This window comes from Pyxicephalus adspersus, chromosome 1 (assembly GCF_032062135.1).
Source record: "Pyxicephalus adspersus chromosome 1, UCB_Pads_2.0, whole genome shotgun sequence".
Classification (NCBI taxonomy): Eukaryota; Metazoa; Chordata; class Amphibia; order Anura; family Pyxicephalidae; genus Pyxicephalus; species Pyxicephalus adspersus.
In genome coordinates this window covers 125,655,137-125,672,224 of record NC_092858.1, presented here as the reverse complement: position 1 = coordinate 125,672,224, position 17,088 = coordinate 125,655,137, and the positions used below count along the sequence as shown (strand labels likewise).

Genomic DNA, 17,088 nt, shown 5'->3' with positions numbered 1-17,088 from the left:
CAAGTCAAAGTGATCTACCAACAATAAAAAATTGGACTTAACTCCTGTGCGCGGTAGAGTTTATTTTGAAAGGCCGGGTTCCGCAATCTAATCGCGTTGCCTTTGCGATCTACCGGTATATCACGATCCACCTGTTGGGCACCCCAGTTCTAACCAATTATATTTTGAATATTTGTTTTTTTATTGTCCATAAAATGAGTGTGGCAGGGTGTGCCATTTCTGTACATACTTTAAATTTAAAAAATTCCCTTTTCCATACCAAAAGTTCCAAGGTACCAGAGAGCAACATGGAAGCATTGCTAACATTTCTTTTCATGCCTATCCCCTGGCTTTAAAACTTTGTATGCAGTTAGGAAATAACTTTTTTGTCATGTCTGGGTAAATCAGACTGGGGACAGGGAAAATGGCAAGTGATCTACTTTTTCATATTAGAATTAAATAAAATTATACTGCACTTATATTATACCTTTCCAATAAAAAAACGGAAAAGTCTCTTAGGCCCTTTTAGAAACATAAGCATTTCAAGCTCCTAATCTTTTTCACCTCAGCTGGATTTCAAAAGCATATAAATTTGCAAAATATTTTTCACTGTTAAAAGCTGATCCCATGAAGGATTTCAGAGTCTGAGAAGGATTTCATACTGGTTCAAACCTTGATAATACCATTATTTTATAAAAAGTTTGGAACAATACAAACATCTCATATTTTAACGAAACATACTGTGCTTCTCAATGTGAAAAGTTAACTAAACTCTAAATAAAAGATCACATTCTAAATACAGAATAGGCCTGCACTCACTTACATTAACAATAACTGGGTCACAGGGAGGCAGAAGTAGGCTTTTGACACAATCAGCCATAACAAATCCTGAAATGCGCAGTGACGTTTACACTGGGATTGTCCTTCTCAGGCTACTTTCACTCTTTAAGCCTATCTTTATGGGTTTGCACTTCCCCCACTCACTTATGCTTGGAGGTATAGAGACTGGAAAGACAAGACTGCTTCACAGCCCAGCTAAAGCTCAAACTAGTGCTTACAGTAGAAAATATTCAGCATTTGGTGCTGTACGTGACTAATCCCGCATGCAAAACTTCTGTTCATTCTGCATAGACATGCACATATCTCAGTATTCTTTATCATTGGAAAATTAAATCTATGAAATTGCCTACCAATCTTTCTCTCTCTTCCAATCATCCCTAATTAACTACCATTTACTTCTCCCAAGGTAGTGTATACTTTGCACCCCTTTGCTGGTTTCCCACATGGGCCAAAGGTGGAGAGATGTAGGGCACATCTTTGGTACTGGTGAAATCAAGTCTGGTGAAAGGCGTTTTGCCTGTGTATGAAGATGTCTCAAAAGTGTTTTTTTTTTAAGAACATAGTATACTAGCAAAAGTGCTTCCTTTTCTACTTACCATCTTCATTGGATGAACACTCACGCCATATTTAAACCCTTATTTTATGATTTAGAGCAGAGTGCTGTCATGTTGCCAAAACCTGCGGGTCTGAGCCTGCACTGCATAGAGGAGACATGGTCCGCGACTCTGACCGATGAGCCCTCCGAATTGGGGTGCCCCGACCATAGCCACGGACCACTGCTGGTCTCTGTGCTTTCACGGCTCAGCTGTCAGATGGACCTGGTTTTTGATTTAGAGCACCCTCATATCTTCATGTTACATTGTGCTTCTTTTTTCATGTGTTTCCATAAATAGCCAATGGGCTATGACAACCTACTGTAACAACACATATAATGGATCTGTACCTTTTTAATGGAAAACAACACCGTATGCATGTTGGGCTGTCATTCTAATAGACTGACACTGTAATGTCTGGTATTACATCAGCCTTTCTCAACCTTTTTAACATAGGATAACCCTTAAACTAAATTTCAGGTCTTAAAGGAACCCCTTCTTATAACTACTATCCACAGCTCCCCAACAGTAGTGTAATGATCAGAGTTCCTCTTACATTGCTGGCCAGTGGGAAGAAAAAATGTCTTCCTTACAGATAGCCAAAAAGATCATTGGTGTCACCTAGACTATGTACACGTGGGATGATTCTCACCCAAACCGAACATTCAAGCAAAAATCTGACGTGTACATCGGTCATTCATCGATGTTCATGGATCTATTGATGTTCAGGGATAGCGGTGTGCCACTCACTGTGTGTACAGTGCTCCTTCTGTCATGAAAGATTGTTTCCAATGTGTACACTGCCTTAAAGTGACCTGAAGAACACAGACTGCTCATTGCACAAGGAACCCTTATTTTTGTACTACTAACTATAACTTCCTGCTTGCTCTAACAAAGCATGGAGGATTGGAACCAAAAAATGAAGTTATAAACATTTAAATAACTTGTCATATTACATTGGCACATATTATACATATCTTAAAGTGTTGTAATTTCATGTGTTCTTAGTTTTTGTCAGTATATATACAAAATGCTTTATAAAGCACTTGCTTTTTATTGTTTTCTACTCCTTTTGTTGTAAATGTACCTAATGATCCTGCCAATTATTATTAATAATAATAATAAACGGTATATATATATAGCACCCACATATTACGCAGCGCTGTGTATTACATAGGGATCCCCTGGTTTCTTATGTTATCCATGTGTGAATACCCCAAGAATGAAACTGATTCTTGCTGGAGAGGCCAGTTTGTTCCCCTGTCTGTATCGGTCTGTCAATGGCCACCCCAATTTAATGTACAGCGCTGTGTAATATGTTGGCGCTACATAAATCCTGTTTATTATTAATATTACTAATAAATATTCAAACATGTACCTGCTGTACAATAAATGATTTGAAGAAATGTATCTAGTTTTTTGGTTTTTTTTAATTTTTTACACACAAGGTATGCATAAGTCTATGAATTACTATTATTTCCATTTACTAATATTGTAAGTTCCCCTTTACAAGTTGTAATGAAATCTAGTTGATAGGCGAGTCCTCCCAGCAAGTAAGTGTAGGGGGCTAATGAAAACAGTTAAAGGTGATTACCAGAAGAATTAGGAAGCTCCCTAAACCAGCTCCTTAGGAGTATCAATACAACTTCTGGATGTTTGTGAGTCCAATTCCTGGGAGACAGAATGGGCAGCACAATAAAGTGTTTCTGAGGACGTAGAGAAGAAACTCATGTGCAGAAGTGCAAAAAGATTTCTTATTAAAGTCAATTGGAGAAATTGCAGATCTAGCCACATTGCTCTTTAAAGAAAGAAATTGTTATTGTAAGCTGTTGGGATTTGTTTTGGTGAACCGAGTCAGAACATTCCAGCTTTGTCAGTAAGGAGTTCTGGTAAACAGCCATGAGGTCTGCAGGGTGATTTTTTTAATGGAATGGGCATATGGAAGAAACCCTGAGGTATCCTGCTAGAACAGAGCAGAATGGGCAAGTGCTGGCTTTTGGGGTTGGACTTGCAGAGTATGACAAACTTGGTAGATTTTTAGGATGGGGAGGGTAGCCGCTCTTGCTTCTCCAGCCCAGGTGAATCTGATGATGGTGAAAGAGACGTGGGCATTGGTGGAGCATGAGTGCTATGGTTGTAGCATGGTCTGTTCTTTCACTATGCAGGCAGATGGTTGGTGGTGAATGCTCAGGAACAGAAGCCATGGACAGGAATTCCTTTAGGGACAAGCTGGGTCCAAAGCTAGCGATCAGGGGTAGTAACAAACTCATAGTCAAATGAATAGCCAGGGATGAAAACTTGAAGGCAAATGCGATACATAGGGGTAAGCAGGATCCCCCATGGATTCCATTGTAAAATTCTGGTATTAAGAAAATGGCACATGGACTTGGTAAGCCTAACAGCACCTGTAAGGCCTTGCTATGCCTCTTCCTTCTGGGGTTTCAGCCACCCGATTCTTGGAGAAACCTGCTGGCAGCCAAAAATTAGTTACCATACTAAATTTAAATATGCTCAATTTACATTTCTTTATCATGTATTTACATATATTTCTTTCTTCACTTCCTTCTTTGTTTATTCTGTGACCAGTTGCTGTTACCGGTAATTATTATCTTTGTTACAAAGAGAACAAGGAAAGATGGAAACTGGATACATTTATTATACAGTGCATGGTTGTGTTAATTTTCCAAGGTTTTTCCTCTGCCCTAGCTTGTTTCTGTAAACTAATAAAACTGTCATGAGATCTAATCTACTTCCTTTTTTTTATTTTTCACTCTGATGTGGTTGCTGCTGCAAACCACTTATATAGGTGACAGACTCAACCAGATTAGCAGCCTTCCTGGTGTCTGCAGCAATACATCAAGATGGTGGTGTTTATGCCAGTTGCTGTTGGTGTTTACTAGTGAAGCAGCACATTCACCGATGACTGGAAGATGCTAATTAAAGAATCCTTGTTACCAGCTCAGCATTGAGTATGTGATGATGTGATCGGGGTGGCCTGCAACTGATAGAACACTGAAAGGTATCAGCTTCAGAGGACCAGTCCCAGGAAGGCTAGACGAGTGAGGAATAAAGTTGTAAAGGTACTTAGTTATAGTTACCTAGACAAAAATTAAATTTTGTTATTTTTTTCAGAGTTTAGCTTTAAGTTCACAATGGGTAACATATTTTGCTAGGAGCACAGGATTTTGCTCCCCTGGCAATTGATGATTGACACAGTGATGTTATATGGAGTAGTGAGAGAATCTAAAAAAGCCTCAAAAAAGCTTCCACTGGAGTCATAGCTACACAGTCATAAAATTCAGACAATGGTTCTTGTAGAAATGCAGCTGACAAACAGTGTTTCTAGGCTTCATTGATAAATACATTAACATACGTCTGACAGCTGGGCCGCAAGAGCACAGAGACTCACTCAGTGATGGCCTACAGCAGCGGTCCCCAACCTGTGGTCCCTGGTTCTGGTCAGTTCACCCCCCAGTGGGGTCAGAAGAAGGTCCATGCTTGGGAGGGTGCATCAGCCAGAGCCGTGGACCATGTCTCCTGTATGCAGCATGCCAGGCTCAAGACAGTGGGCATGTTGGGTCTCTGGACACAACCCATCCACTCTCCCATCACAGGCTCAGACCTACAATAGGAGAGTGGGTGGGTTCTGGTATCATGAAGTCACTCTGGGGGAAGTGTCTTCCCTTTTGAGTGACACACAGCTCCCTGCAGATGCGTGGTCTGGAGTCTGAAATTTAGTGGTCCGTGACATCCAAAAGATTGGGGACCACTGATCTAATCCATTAGGAAACTCCACTAAGCTTAAAGTCCAGGGCTTTACTAACTCCAAATTGTAATAAAAGATCACATTGGTAGCATGATCTTTTTACTGCAGTGAAACACATATAAAAAGTCATATGCCTTTCTTGTTGTTTGCAAAAAGAAAGAAAACAAAATTAGGTATACAGATATTCTAACATCATGATCATGAGACAACTTTCATGTGGGGCATGATCCTAGACAGGGAAAGAGGATGTACTTGATTTGTTTTAATGCAACTTTGTGCATTGGCCAAGCAGGCCAATTTAATAAATCCAGGCACCAGCAAGTATTTACCTTTTCTTTGCTCACTTGCTGCCCCATTCAGATAAGAATCGGAATGAACAACATACTCCCGGTTCTACTGGCACTAGAGAATCATGTGACTCATTACAAGCTACGCTTCTCGTACTGAGCTTATTGAAAAGGTTGACATCTAATTCAATATTAATAATTGATAGGTTTATTTGTTGGGTTCCTTGTTTATCCTTGAAAATGCTAAGTATTAAAAGAAAAACTTTCCATCGTCATTGATACATGGTTTTGGAATCAGTAACATCATCACTAGGCCACTGCAATGCATTTAAAGCACAGCTGGTAGAAGAGGCTCTCAAGGTGTTTTACAAAGCTTTCTCAAACCCATAAGCTATGGTATCACACACATGAGATGATAAGCCTCCAATAATAAAGGGTGTTATATCTAATAATTGAATGAGGAGGTCCAGAAATGACAGTTCAGCTGGAGAAGAAAAAAGCTATAAAAAGCAAATAATTGCTGCAGTTTCTAATGCACACTGTGAAACAGTTAACTGAAACTTCAGTGACATTAAAAAAGCAAATTTAGTAGGATAGGAGCTTGTAAAACTAGGTAAGGTCGAAGGCAAGCTAGCTTTAAACTATACACCACTTTTTCTGGTATGCAGAAATTGAACAAATAATTGTTTTTTGTTTTTTTTTGTTGAGTTATCATAGATGAAGTTGAAGCTTTAGCATTCATGCTACACATTATAAAAAGACAAGGATAGTTTGTTCTTTCAAACCACATTTAGGTGATAACATGCTTTTTAAAACAAGGCTAAATGAAATGTAACAGTTAATTATGTGAAAAAGGTTATGGTACCAGCTTGAAGACTTGTATTACACTGCTCAACAAACATTTTCTTGCCAAACAAAATAAAGTCATTTTAGGGTATGTTTCATGCACAGATTCCAAATATGGTATTGGTTTTGTTAGATTGGTTCTAGTTTTTGAAATAATTACCTGAATAATAACCTCATAAAAACTCATGAAACAATAATATTAAGCAAATTAAAATAGATATGCCTACATATACAAAATAACATTTTTGAAATACTTAATGTCAATATATTCTATATTCAGTATATTTACAGAGCTAATCACAAAGAAGTCATTGAAAAACTTTTTATGCTGGTGATCAGGACAATCACATCGAAGGCTCCAGCAGTAGTCTGCCATCATGTGTAAATATTACAAAGTATTTATATAGCGCCATCATATTACGCAGCACTGTACAAAGTCCAAATCCATGGCACTAACTGTCCCTCAAAGGAGCTCACAATCTAATGTCCCTACCATAGTCATTTGTCATTAATGTAGTCTAAGGTCAATTTTTAGGGGGAAGCCAATTAACCTCACTGCATTTTTTTTTTTGGGATGTGGCAGGAAACCGGAGTACCTGGAGGAAACCCACACAGACACAGGGAGAACCTGCAAACTAGCTGGGCATCGAACCTAGGACCTAGCGCTGCAAAGGCCGGAGTGCTAACCCCTGAGCCACCGTGCTCAGATGGGATGGGTCTATCCCATCTACCCTGATACCTTTCTTCCATCACCTTTATATCTTGATGAAACCTCTCCCCTTGTTCCTCACTGAAATTGCCAAGGTTTTTTGGAAATTTGTTTAAAGTTGTTTAAAGTTTAAGAGCAAGTTTTGTACCAGTTCTTCATAAGTTTGTGCTTTTTTCATTTATCAGTTTCTGGGGTCCATCAAAGATTCCTTCTTTTAATTTTTCAGTACTTAATCCAGGGAAGAATCTACAAATGTATTTGAAGCAATCACCGTCCTTGTTCAGAGCTCTAACAAATTGCTTCAATATTCCCAATCTCAATAAAGATTGATAATATTATTCGGTGTAAACATTTGCTGTTGGTAAAATCCTCTATTGTGATTCCTATATCACAAGAAATAGAGCCAATTCAATGAAACTAATGTCATTTCTGGATTCAGCAGACCTGAAATGCACTATATAAATTAAAAAATCCTTGGCAAGTGAAAACTAAATTTTTTGTTGTTGAGCCATGGTATATATATTTATCACACACACATACAATTTTCATTGTATTGTTAATAGAATGTTTCAACTATGACAATGCTGTAAATCTGATATTTTAGTAATGTGTAAGGAAAGACCACTTTAAATTCCTGAAATGATCAGTACTATCTACAAAGCGGTGTACGCTTAAGAATGTGTATTATTTCCAGATCTCTAATATCTTGTAGTTCTTTACACATCTGTGTGCGGTTACTTAATGTACAGAAAAATATTATATTTTAGATGCTAATAATATTTATTTTAGATTCTGCAGCATATAATTCAGAAATTCCATTACTATAGCATTTAGACATAAAATGATATAAAAAGACTAATAAACTTGTGCATGACATCAGTTTATATCCAGAATGTGTTACTAAAATATATTTTTTCATTGCTTGCAGCACTCTCTAGTGTTTAAATAAGGTAATTAAGGTTTAAGTAAAGTAAATTACAGTGGTACCTTGGTAAAAGTCCTTAATGCGTTGCAGACTTATAACAAGCAAACAAATTTTTCCTATAAGAAATAAAAGGAAAATTATTAATCCATTCCCTTAAAAAAATCCTATTGTTATTGGCATGGTATACATTGATGGGGCTGTATAAAATAATTTAAACACTGCTTAATATTAAAATACATAAATACAAAAGCAATTAGATGAAATAAATAAAAATTTAACCTTACCTTGCTGAGAAGTTCAGTGCCTACTAGAATGGTGCTGAGAAGGGAGGAGAAGGAGACGTTATCTGAAATTCTTTTTCTCTTTTCCCCACTTGGACCTGATTGAGGATCTCCAGGTTTGACTTTTACTTAAAATCTGCCCAAAGAACTTTGCTTCTGCCTTCTCATCAGGATATTTTGCAAATATAACATTGTCTGGTCACTCCAGACATTGCTATTAGGTCTTGTTTAGGCTTTGTTGGGGTGGTACTTCTCTGCAAAGTTTTGGCAAAGATTTCCTTGATTAATGAAGTAGGGGCTTTCTCTATCGCCACCTGATTTAAGCCTGAAGAGAGTGCATCCATCTTAGTCCTGTGCACCCCCTCCTCAAGTTCCTGCAGCTCTCAGTGGTCAGCTCTTCCATGTGCCCCTCCACTAACTCCTCTACATCACCATCATCCACAGCCAGACCCATGGACCTGCCCAGAGAGACAATATCTTCCACTATAGACACAGCCTCAAAGCCCTCAGAGGTTCTTTCAGTCATTGCTTGTCAGAGTCACTTCAAAGCACCTCTGGAATAGTGCTTTAGTGTAGAGATTCTTGAAATTACTAATGACCTGCTGGTCAATGAACTGAATGAGAGAAGTCGTATTGGGGACTTTACAGTGATGAAGTCTAACTCTGGCAGCACATAGTCCTGCAGGCTTGGAGGGTGAGCTGGAGCATTGTCCATTATGATGAAGACCTCAGAGGCAGGTTTTCCTCCTCTAAATAACTTTTTACATTTGGCCCAAAATCAACATTAAACCACTCACTGAAATATTCTCTGGTTACCCAAGCCTTGCTGTCTGACCTCCACATCACAGGTAACTGAATTTTCTGCACTTTATGTTTCTTAAAGGCCCTCAGGTTTTCAGACTAGTAGATCAGTAGAGGCTTCAGTTTGCAATCCCCACTGGCATTGCCTCAGAACAAGAGCGTTAGTCTGTCCTTCATTGGCTTGTGCCCTGGCAATGCCTTCTCCTCTTGTATATTAGAGGTCCTGTTAGGCATTTTATTCCAAAACAGGCCTGTTTCATCACAATTAAAAACTTGTTAGGGAACAAAACCCTCAGCCTCCACAAATTCCCCAAACTCTGTAACAAAATCATTGGCAGCATCTTGATCAGCATTGGCTGCCTCTCCATGCCTCACCAACCATGGCTGGCTTTAAACACTTCACTTTCTTGGCTCGTTTTTCAAAACATCAGCATGAATCAGTTTTGCCTTTTCGTAAATAATTGCCTCCGATATGTTATCTCCAGCACACTGTTTTTCTGTTATACAGATCAAAAGCAATTTTTCAACATGCTCTAATGTCTCTGATCTTTGTTTCATAATCAATTTCAACCCCTTCGCAACATTAGCGATTTAATAACGTCTTCCTTTTTCACAATTGTAGACATCGTCGTTCTCGCCCTACTGTATGCAGCAGCCAAGTCCCGGATACGCATGCCATCTTCATACTTTTCAACAATCTCTTTTTTCACCTCCATGGTGATCCTAACCATTTTCTTCATTGATTGGCTCTTCTCATTAACTTTCTTAGAACTCATGGTCAGTGAATTTTCTAAAAAGCACAAGAACAAAACACAAAATCACATGATTCACAGAGTGACAGAGAGCGGGTTCTTCACTGAATGATAGCATCTGACGTACGGAAGCTTGTGCAAATCCAGAATGAGTGAAATGTAAGTGCACCATATGACATCAACAGATTATAATTCTCTCCTTGACTCTTCTCCATAACTTTCTAAGAACTAATGGTCAATGAATTCTCTAAAAAGCACAATAACAAAACACATAATCACCTGATTCACAGAGTAATAGCAAGCGGGTTCATCACTGAAAGATAGCATCTGATATACTGACGCTCATGCGCAGTCACGGCTAGTCTCGAGAGAAGTTCTAGCACGTGAGTCGTATTTCAAACGTCATAAACCAAGCAAAATTTTTCACATCCAAACAGGTCGTATACTAACTTGGACTCAAACTAAAGCGGACAAATAGCGAGGTACCACCGTACAAACATTTTATCTTGCATTAAGACTTTTGGTTTAAACATTTCGTCTTTAGAATAAACGTGTCAGAAATTGTCCACATCTACATCATTATAGAGGCTTTGGAAACCATAACTAATAAGATCCTAATGTATAGCTGTAAAATTCCCAGCAAGAAGCCGAGTTAATTGTTGGAAAGAAAAAACTCTGCAATTATAAAATATGTACTGTATGCGTCTTTTTTGTATTACTTCTTTTATACCACTGCAATGTAATCAAAGTAAGGGCACAACTCTTGTCATTTAAGGAGTTAACATTTGCCCGTGGGGCAACCTAAGATTTGTCCAGTGCTTGTAGGAAGAGTCAGCTAGGGTTCTGGACATCCATACTTCTCTCTATAAAAAAGGTGGGGGTGTGTAAAAAAATGCTTTTTAGTTTTCATTTTACCCATTTTTTATTTTATTTTTTTAAACGAAATGTGTTTGTTCTGGGGCTAGGCTGGCATTTTGGGGTTTTAATATCTTTTGAGGATATATTGTTAAAATGGCCTTTTTGTTAAATGTGAGGTAGCCAAAGTATTTAACACTTTCATTTGTTGCCTACTATTTGTTCTTGAGACAGAACAAATGAAAAGACAAAACAATCGTTAGGCCCATTTTATATTACTTTAGCATTGGGATTTTTTAAATTCTAGAATACAAATATCTACCTGCGTCTCTAGTGCATTGTGTCCTAGTGTTGGTTAATAAAACTGTTCTGTCACTGGTCATTTATTAACTACATACCAAAAGCCTAATGTGCAACTTTGGGGCTTTAATAGTACCAAACCTGAACATATTTGCATAACAGTATATAACATAATTTATGTTTAATTGGGTCTTGGAAGAAATAAAAAAAAAAACTGCAATTAGAGTCCTGTATGAAAATGTTACTGTACATTAATGTATATGTTTTTTTAGTAAGTGGACCTGCATCTTTAAATGGTAGGGACCTGAAAATATTACATAATTTCAACAATGGTGACCACATCTTTTTTTTTGTGGGAACAACCAAAGGCAAGAAAAAGTCCTGCCAGGAACAATGTGCAGAATGTATATGTGGAGATTACTTGTAACATACTCATTCAGCATGTCAGTAGGTCAAACAATTCAGAGCCCTTTTGCAGTAAGCTCAGGGTTGCTTTGGCCACCAGGCACTTGCACCCATGTAAAGCCTTACAGCTGTTTGGGAATGAATTAGTTCAGTGGCTAACATACAAAAAATGTGTAAAATCAGTGACTGCTGCCTAGATGTTAAAAAATTACAACAAAGAAGCACTGCTCAGATGCAACATTTTATTACATTATATTTACTTTGTTACATTTAAGATCAGTGGATGTTCAATGGACTTACCTGTACTAGCAACCTTAGGACTAAAGAAAATCAACATTTCTTTTTATTTAAACTCATATCTATAACCAAAATATTGCCCTTTTTTTAGTACCTTCTATGAAAAATAGAAGGAAATGTCCATTCTTTAGCTAAGCCCTTTGCTGCCTCTTAGGAACTCAAAATTCTGCAAGAATGCATACCAATCCATTGCAGTGCATTCCTAGTGTGGCCAGGAGGGGGCACCAGTAATGTAACTTGCACCTTCAAGAAGGCAAGATAGGTTGAGGTTTTAATATCTTGGAAAATCTATAATTTCTTTTTAATTAGTGGGTTGATGGCAAGGAAGCATGATAGGTCCACTTTAAATTTCTATGTTCGGCAGAGTTATGTGATACACTGCACTGCACAAAAATGTAACTAGCATGGGTCAGGAGAGATGAAGTCATGGGAAAACATTTATTTTTATTGATATAAATACAATATTATATAATTAAAACATAATTGAAAGTTTAATTTACAGAATAATGTTCGACAATCAAGCATTTACAGTCTTTATCTTACTATACTTAGCAAAGATCCTACTCCAGAAAATGGATTGTCTCTCTGTACAATAAAGTTATTTTCAGCATGACGATATTCTTTTTCTGTTTTACTTCGTCTTACATAACTGTTCATATTGCATATTTAGTACTGATTTTTCAGTTTTTACTGGAGTTCTCCAGTAATAAACCAGAGGCCATAATCGTATTACCCAGCCAAACATGAATATTTTTCAGTTCGACTGACCCAATGCTGGAGCCTAACCCCTGACTGTCTCTAATCAATGCTTTAGTATTCCTCTATTTATCATCTTCTACTCCTGGCTTTTCTCAGATGAGTGTTTTGAGGTTCCATCTCTTTCCACTTTCTGAGGCAGTAGCTGGCTTGCCTATACACAACAAAGCACGAGAGGGAGGTTGCAAAATACATTATCGTTAGACAACAGTAAGGCCAGAAAAATACAACCAGAATGGACTATTAGAACTCTTTAACAAAGTTAAACTTTTTTTGACTGTAGCACAGTTGCAACATTTCCTGGATAGCATTAGCAATTGGTTGATCTTTATTGTTGCCTAGAATTACTCTTCAAGCCTCTTTAGGTCAAACTATATATTTGGCAATGCATGAAGTAAAATCACAGTACACTGATGAATTGAATGAAGCCACTTTCTAGATTTTGGAGTGAACTCTCCGGTGTCTAATAAGATGTGAACTGCGGAAAAAGCATTTGCCACACTCTGTGCAAGTGTAGGGCCGCTCTCCGGTGTGAACTTTTTGGTGCCTGACGAGATCAGAACTGTGTCGGAAGCTTTTTCCACACTCTGTGCAAACGTAGGGACGCTCTCCTGTATGAACTCTTCTGTGTATTATGAGATTGGAGCTGTTTATGAAGCTTTTCCCACACTCGATGCACACATATGGACGCTCTCCAGTGTGGATTCTCTGGTGCATTACAAGGTAAGCGCTACTGATAAAACTCTTGTTGCATACTTTGCACACATGGGGTCTTTCACCTGTGTGAGTTCTTTGGTGGATGATCAGACTGGCATTTTGGGTAAAACACTTGCCACAAACTGAGCAAAGAAAAGATCTAGCAGGTTTGGCCACTTTAGTTTCTGAGTTAGCTTTTGTTTTACTTCCCATTAAAGTGCCATCAGCTCCTTCAGTATTTGCACTTCCACTCGTCACATATTTTCTTCTTCGACGTCCTCTCTGTGTTTTTGTTTCTGTTGTCTTCTCTTCCTGCGTTTCATGGTTTGTGGGGTTTTCTTGTCCCTTAGCATTTTTCATTGCAAGTGTTGATAAGTATGGTTTCTTTACATTGGTGCTTGCATTAGATGGATTTCCACTCTCTCTTGATGGCACACTGGGTGTTTTACATGCCTCTGTTGATTTGACACCTAATGAGGAAACAGATTCATTCAAAATAAATTGTGCTAAAATTTGGTCAGTCAGTTAAATAACTTTTTGTAGCAATTTCCTTTCTACAGTATTTGATGTGTATGTATGTGACAGTATAACCATACACTTTACAGTAAGGACCAAAGACATTAGAAATCCATATACATATATACAAAGGAGTAGAGCATGTTCACCTCATGAAGTGAATTTTCATTTACCTTCAGTAAACAGAATTGTTGCTTGCACAGGAATGATTAACTGAAGGCAGCAGAACTTACATTTTATCACCAAGCTTTACATTTAGAAAACCCACCTAGAACAGTGCATGAAATGAAGCTGTGCTGACTTCAATCATCCTATCATGTGCAAGCCAAAATTCTCTCATGGTCATTTATACTTCACCTCATAGCAAAGTGGAGGTTTTCTACTCCTTTTGTAAACTAATTCTACAGATGAGCAGCAGAATTCGAGGGATTCTCTTTACTGGAAACATTTAAAAGAAATTATAAAAGACTGGTTGTCTCTGGCTTTAAAAAGCGGTCACAAAACTAGGACATGCAGATTAGAAAGTCATGGTAAAGTTATAACTGATACATATTTGTTCCAAGTCAGTGGCTCAGAATTAAGCTGTTGGATAAGCATAACAGCCAGACAACTAGCAGACTCCATATTCACTGAGAAATGAATGGCTACTTTTTACATTTGTAGAGAGTCAGATGTGATATGGCTTGGGGCCTAGAAACTATTTTTTAATTTTCATAGTGCAATTAGGCAGATAATAAGGTAAAAGTGGAAGCAGATAATAAGGTAACACAAAATAATCGTATACTTACATGAAAGTAAGACTCTATAGGGGGCAGCACATGCCCACATTTGGCTATCTAAGCAAATCTAGTAAAAATCTTGAAGAAAAAGATTGCCTAATGCATAACTAAGCCTGAGAACATAAATATAATATATTGCAGCTTACCAATCCTAGGTGTGAAGGCTGCATTAGCTTTCAGGCAATACCATTTCCAGCAAGTATAGAAAAACAGAAAACTAATGAAGGCAAGTCACCGAAGTCTGGTAAGTGTGAATATGCTATATTTTTATAAACTTTATACAACTAACAGAATACCCACATTAAAACCTGATTGACAGTTTTAGCTCTCAACTAAGTTTTGAAATATGTTGGTGCTTTATAAATAAAGTTTATTATTATTAATAATTATAACAACAATAATAATAACAAACCCCCTAAATGAGAAATTGATGCCAAGATTTAATACAAACTCCATACAGTTAGCCTACATTCTTTATAAAAGTTTGTATTGTTTTATGCCAAAGTATGAGAAACAGAAAAGTGACAAGATAATGCAGCATATATTAAAATTTTGTGTGTTAAAGGCCTACATGTTTTACCAGTGTTGAAGTGTAGAAACTTTGTTGTGCCCTAAAGTACGCATGTTAGTATATATACATTGCTCCTGGATTTTACAGTGAAGCCTGTTGGTCGTACTTGGGCCTTCATTTCATACTATTTGGAAGATAAAACGAACCCCTTATAGTGCTGAGCTCCATCTATTGTCAATAAACCATCAACTGCCACACCTCTGGCACATCTTTTCTGATTCAATAAAAAAAAAAAAAAAAAAAAGAACTCACTTGTTGAAGGGCCCGTCCTGCAGTTCCTCTTCTGAGAATACAAATTGCTCTTTACACATAATTCTTCTCCTTGGTGAATACGGGACATAATCTCTGGCTTGACATAAATATAACCTGTTAGTAGACAGATGGGTATGACATGTAAAATCCAATGGCAGGCCATTTCACAAACAATAAGCCAAACAAATCTGCAGAAATAAGAACATTTGTAGCAGGTAATACCCCTTATTTACTAAATATATACATTTACAAATCTAAGCTTACAGGAAAAGGGAAACTTCCTTCATCATACTCATGGATACACACTGAACATAAAGGAACGGTCAAAAGGCAAAGATACATAGATATTGGGTCAGTGGCACAGGTACAGGGCAGCAGGTTTTTGTTTTAAGAGACATGATGCATGCACATTTTGTTGGGTAATTGATCCAGGAGGTATTCGGCTTATTGAATTCAGCTTGTTTAACAGGTCTGTTGTATCCTAAATGTAGCTTTCACCCTGACCTATGATTTTAGGATGTTTCATACTCAGTAAGATCTATATTTTGTTGGTGTTCCAATAATGAGGAGTCTGCTGGGTTTCCATTTTTGTAAGTATTGGGGAGCATGTACAACCACCCTACCCTGGAGACCTTTGGTATTTGCATGTATATCTGATCCTGCATATTAGATGGGGACTTCCCAATTATTCCTTTTAGCTGTTTGTATTCATCTATAAAAATATGTACATTAAAGTAAACTATAACAGCCAATCAGATTACATCACACTGTAGACATATTACCTAACAGAGATGATTTCTAACTGCTGGAATAAATAGGAGCAATCCATGAGCTGTCCATGTAAAATCAATCCTTCATACAGCGAGTACTAGTATAGTTTCTGTTAGGTACAGATCAGCAATAAACCAAGCAAGATTCAGCAATTCTTACTAGTTTTATTTCAGTTTCAGTGTGCTCCTAACATCCTATTTGGACTGCCAACACAGTACCATTTTGCACTGAAATCCCACCGCCGACTATCAGCATTGCCTCGTGAATTAGAAACAGCTTTATCTTAAAAACTCCAAAGGGCATATGCAAACACTGTATATAAAAAAAAAATAATAATAAAGCAGAAAATAGTTTTGTGGATGTGCTTTCACCAGCAACCTTCAGATATGTGGCAAGCATGCCAATGACATCACAGTAGGGAATAAACATTCATTTTGTTTCAAACACAAAATAAAAGAAAACATAATGCTGGGACATGTTCTAGAAGCAGGAAGGTGATTTGACCAAGTAGTGGATATACTCTCTAAATTAATCTTAATCAGCAGGCTGGACCAATAAATACATCTATCTTTGTCAAAGTAAATTTCAATCTTCTTACCCACTACAGTTGGGGTCTGGTGGATTTCTGTTGGTTCATTCTTACAAGATTCTTTCTGTCGTTCTTCAAACGACTCCAACTCTTCTACTGAAAAACGGACGGTGACATTATTGGATTTCATGTGTTCCTGTAAAAAAAATATAAAACAAAATGCAATGTGTTTACAATGCCTGATGACAACAATTCACACATAAAACAAACACACTTTTCGTTACTGAAATTATACTGCCCCAAAATCCCCGGGGGCCATTAAACCCATCAGGGAATGGGTAATAATGTACCAGAAACTCCTAGCAATATATAAATATTAAAGATGTAATTTTTCTTACGTGCTCTCACACAAGTTCTATTCTATGTGCACTGGAAGTTTACATCAATCTTCCTGAAGAAAAACACCTTTTTTCTAGGATAATTGAGGTGGATATACTTCACAATTTGCACCAGAACTTCCTGAAAAGCTTTACAAATGCTTTCATCTGGTCATTTAGGAAGCCATGGAAGGAACTTGACATA

General features: G+C 37.5%; 1 protein-coding gene across 1 annotated transcript in view; it reads right to left on the bottom strand.

The window, feature by feature from the left end:
* Positions 1-15,304, bottom strand: part of LOC140340990 (cryptochrome-1-like) — a gene marked incomplete in the record, with an annotated part of 35,334 nt that extends 20,030 nt beyond the window's left edge. The window contains 1 exon segment of the mRNA XM_072426473.1: positions 15,207-15,304.
* Between the last annotated feature and the right edge of the window lie 1,784 nt (positions 15,305-17,088).